Below are 5000 nucleotides of genomic sequence, written 5' to 3'. Positions count from 1 at the left end.
GAACATTCGCGCGTTCGGGCTTTTTTTATGTGTGTTGTATGCACGCATTGTTCTGTTAACGTATAGCGTCACGTTAAAGCAGACTGCCGCCATTAACGCTAGTCACATTTAACAGGGCAGCTCAGTGTTCCTATGCCTTTTAACAAGTTAGTACAATCCAACACTTGTCTTTTAATTTCATCTGATGAGTAAAAATCAAACATTTTTTGTTGTATCGTTAATGTGGTATTCCATTATACTAATAAAGGGAAGGCATCCAAAAGTTGGGATTGAAAGATAGATGTTAGTATACTAGCCATGTTCAGTCTAAGGCTACGTGTTTAAAGCGTGAGGTTTGACTCCAAACCCCAATGAATTTTGCGGAATGGCCTCACATTCTAACAGTGATGGTGAAATCGGAGAGCAAAAATGCGACAATTCAATTTTCCTTTCCTCCCAGCATCTGCCAAAATTTGGTCATGTGTTTTTGTATTTTATCAAATAAACTATGTCACCAATGAAAACTTAAATCTACTCTGAAAAGCAGATACTTTTTAATAAAATGACCACAGTTGAAAGCTGAGTGCGAGCGCTAGTACTCGAACTATGTCCAGCATAAAAGTGAGGTCTGGTGAATAAGTGGAGAGATGCATGGACGCAGCCCTGGGGAATTAATGTTTGGTTTCTTGTGTTTGATGTTTTGCGGTTATTCAATAAATCCAATAGAGCCATCATTGACTCTTCTATTTTCTCCCATGAAGATGTGGGCATACATTGGTGTCCGTTTTAGAAGTTCGGGCTTGAATTTACACTGTTGGTTGGAAGGAGAGTGGAAGTTGGACGGGATGTGCGAAGGTGAAAGTGGAAGCATGCCAGCCAGGGACAATGACAGCACGTTAGCGGTGGGTGCGAAATTTTGCGCCAAAAAATGAGAGCGGGCGCGCCAAGTTTGAGCTGCGTAAAGGTCCTGAGGTTTCGGCTTTCTAGCGCACCAGGAACCATTCAACACTTGAACTTGGTGCTTGTGGACATCCCCAGGCAGGAGTGCTTGGTCTATCTGGATGTCTTTGTCCACGGGAAGTCCTTCCAGACCAGAATGGGTTCCCTGAGACTGGTGTTGGGAAGGATCACAGCAGCTGGACTAAAACTTTACCTGAAGAAATATTTCTAGCGGCAAGGTGGAATTCTTGGTGCAAAGTTGGATTACAGGGGTATCAGCAAATTGGACGACAAAATGTATGCAAAGAAAATTAGATACAGCTCACAAGTATCTTAGGACTGTTATCATATTATCGGAGGTTCGTTAAGGGATTTTCCCACATTTGGGTGCCCTTTTTTCAACTTCTGCATAACAATCAACCCTTCACAAGATCAAGAGGGTGCTCACCAATGCTCCCTCCTCATACTTCCAGACCTCGCCCTGACATTCAGGCTGGACATGGACTTGAGCAATATGGGCCATGGGAGGTTTTCCTGATGTAGTTTAGGCCGGACAGTGAAAAGGTGGTGGCCTTTTTCAGCCGCATCCTCATTAAGTGAGAGACATTGTGTGGCAAGCCATGAACTGTTGGCGGTTGTCCTGGCAGTTAAACACTTACGAAATTACCTGTTCGGCTTTTTTTTTAACCATTACGTCGGACCAAACGGCACTGCAGTGGCTGATGTCCTTCCGATAACCTGAAGCTCAATTGGCACGTTGGTTAAAGGAGCTTCAGTCATTCAATTCCAGCATGGTTACATCGGTCTGGGGCTTAGCATGCTAATGATGATGCGCTCTTGATGAGGCCATGTGTTGTGGACTTCTGGAGTTACTGCAACCAGCGGGACGGACGAGAGATCGATTTTTCTGGAGGGAGGTGCTGCTGAATGACCATCCTGTTGTACATTAGGCTCAATGGATGCTGCAGAGTGAGCGGCCAAGCAGGAGAAGGACAATGAGCCGGTGGGTGGATTCTGTATGGCTGTCGTCCACTGTATGTTTATGCGCCCAAACGGTAGAAAGGACCCTTGAATCCTGTAGAGGGCAAGAATGGGTTAGCTGGGTTTTTTACAGGGTTGCGGTTCCCCATAAGGCGGGGGTGGGGAAACTTTTCGGCCCGGGGGCCACATTGACTTTGAAAATTTGATAGACGGCCCAGGTCAACACACGATACGGTACAAAAAGAAACTGCATTCGTTAACAATACATATCAAACATATACAGAAAACACATTAAAGTATTAATATATCTTTTAATGAGAGCAGCGTTGTTACGGCTGTGAGCCTGGACACACTATGTAGTAGGGTGTGTTATTTCTTTTGATCTGCTGGTACATGGAGCTGTGTCTAGTACTCTAAACAAGTGTTTTCAATATACCGTACCACTCGAAGTTGCGAAGACCATGCCGACAGCTTATTATGTTTATGATGGACTGCTCATGCGTAGGTGGTATCTGCAGAAGGAGGGTGACGATGAAAGGGACGAGGCGTGTCAAATAATAGTGCCCAAACCATTTCGCCAGTCAGTACTGTCTTTGGCCCATGACAATTTCTGGGTTGGTAATTTAGGAGTTACTAAAACCTGTTTGCGCCTATCCAAGGATTTCTTTTGGCCAGGCCTTAAGAAAGATGTGTCCACGTTTTGCCGCACTTGTCACGTGTGTCAAATGACTGGCAAGCCTAATCAAACAATCTCACCTGCTCCTTTACATCCAATACCCATCAAAGGGGAGCCCTTTAAACACATTCTAGTAGATTTTGTTGGTCCCCTTCCACGAAGCAAATCTGGCAACCAATACTTGCTGACTGTCATATGTATGGCCAAGCGCTATCCCATAGCGATTCTGTTGCGAAAGATTACATCACCATCTGTAGTGAAGGCACTGATCAAGTTTTTCTCTACTTCTCGTCTTCCACGGGTTGTGTAGACAGATCAAGGGACAAATAGAAAGATGGCATCAGACAGTAAAATCTGTGTTGCGAAAGTATAGTTTGGCAACCGGAAAAGATTGGTATGAAGGAGTACACCTTGTAATGTTCACTATGCGCGGGGCAGTGCAGGAGTCTACGGGTTTTAGTCCCGCAGAGCTCGTTTTTGGTCACTCGGTTAGAGGGCCATTAGACGCACTAAAAGAGCAGATTGTTAGTGAAAAGCCGCCAAAATGAATGTGTTGCAGTATGTCCGTCGTTTTCGCGAGTTATTGCACAATGTGTGGGAGATGGCTACAGAAAATCTCTCTGGTGCGCAGGAAAGAACTAAACTTCAATATGACAAAAATGCAATCCGGCTGCCTTTACAGGCAGGCGATAAAGTGCTTGTTTTGTTGCCCGTACAAAGAGCCTCTCTACAGGCTAGATTCTCTGGTCCTTACTCGATAAGTAAAAAGTTGAGTGAGACAGACTACCTGGTAAACACTCCCGACCGCAGAAAACAGGCGAGAGTGTGTCACGTGAACATGCTCAAAGAATATCATCCACGCGACGAAAATGTTAAAGAACTGCCGGTTATACGCAGTACGCTGTCACCCATATCTGTCACTGTTACAGCGCCAGTACGCCTATGTGGCACAGAGATGCAGGGAGACAACGATGGTTTGACTCTGTGTGAGACTCAAACACAATCTCCTCGGCTATGCAATTCAGACATGTTACAAAACCTGTCCACGTTAATGCAACATCTAGACAAACAGCAAGAGTCTGACAAGGTTCAGTTAATTTCAGACTTCCCAAGATTATTTTGCGACGTTTTCACCCGCACTACCGTTTTGGAACATGATATTGATGTATGTCCCATTAAACAGGGTTAATAGTGAAAAAAACAAAACTAATGGAAGAAGAGGTTGCCTATCTGGTTGACAACGATCTAGCTCACCTTAGTTCCAGTGCGTGGAACTCTCCATGTTTACTAGTACCAAAGCCAGATTCCACTGTTCGATTTTGTATCGATTATAGACGGGTGAACAAAGTAACTGCTCCAGACTCATTTCCTATGCCAAGAGTAGATGACTGTATTGATACCATAGGATCTGCCAAATATGTATCAAAAATGTACATGCTAAAAGGGTATTGGCAAGTCGGTCTTACGTCTAGAGCATCCAAAATCAGTGCTTTTGTGACCCCAGATGCATTCATGCAATATTCGGTAACGGCTTTTGGCATGCGTAATGGTGCCGCTACTTTCCAGAGGTTAGTCAGTCTGGTATTTGCAGGTGTTCCAAACTATAACTTATATTAGACGATGTGGTGGTTTACTCATCCATCTGGCCTGAACATATGGTATCGCTGCAAACTGTCTTCCAACGCTTGGCTGATGCCTCTCTCACTCTGAATTTGGCAAAATGCGATTTTGGAAAAGCCAAGGGTTAAGTATCTGGGTAAGGTGGTGGGCGGTGGCGAGGTCCGCCCCTTAGATGGAAAAGTGGCTGCTATCCTGGCTTTTCCACCTCCTTACCAACAGGCGAGAGCTACGGAGATCTTTAAACATGACTGGTTACTACCGGGGATTCTGCTGAAATTTCTCGTCTGTTGCCGCTCCCCTGACTGACCTGATATATATATATATATATATATATATATATATATATATATATATATATATATATATATATATATATATATATATATATATATATATATATATATATATATATTATATATATATATATATATATATATATATATATATATATATATATATATATATATATATATATATATATATATATATATATATATATATAATATATATATATATATATATATATATATATATATATATATATATATATATATATATATATATATATATATATATATATATTATATATATATATATATATATATATATATATATATATATATATATATATATATATATTATATATATATATATATATATATATATATATATATATATATATATATATATATATATATATATATATATATATATATATATATATATATATATATATTATATATATATATATATATATATATATATATATATATATATATATATATATATTATATATATATATAAT

At 40.4% G+C, this 5000-nt stretch overlaps 1 protein-coding gene and 1 long non-coding RNA gene across 2 annotated transcripts in view; one reads left to right on the top strand and one right to left on the bottom strand.

The window, feature by feature from the left end:
• The window catches only part of itgb5 (integrin, beta 5), an 82575-nt gene extending 81862 nt beyond the window's left edge, over positions 1 to 713 (top strand). Inside the window, 1 exon segment of the mRNA XM_077728818.1 lies at positions 1 to 713. This exon segment is cut by the window's left edge and continues 452 nt beyond it. The gene's annotated coding sequence lies outside the window, so the exon portion shown is untranslated.
• The window catches only part of LOC144204700 (uncharacterized), a 15702-nt gene extending 13512 nt beyond the window's left edge, over positions 1 to 2190 (bottom strand). Inside the window, exon 1 of the long non-coding RNA XR_013327947.1 lies at positions 1586 to 2190. This is a non-coding gene — a long non-coding RNA (uncharacterized LOC144204700). The remainder of the gene's footprint in view (positions 1 to 1585) is intronic.
• Positions 2191 to 5000: the final 2810 nt, after the last annotated feature.

The sequence above is a fragment of the Stigmatopora nigra genome, chromosome 11 (genome assembly GCF_051989575.1).
Source record: "Stigmatopora nigra isolate UIUO_SnigA chromosome 11, RoL_Snig_1.1, whole genome shotgun sequence".
Classification (NCBI taxonomy): Eukaryota; Metazoa; Chordata; class Actinopteri; order Syngnathiformes; family Syngnathidae; genus Stigmatopora; species Stigmatopora nigra.
The sequence above is the reverse complement of the archived record's forward strand: the minus strand, read 5'-3'. Positions and strand labels throughout refer to the sequence as shown.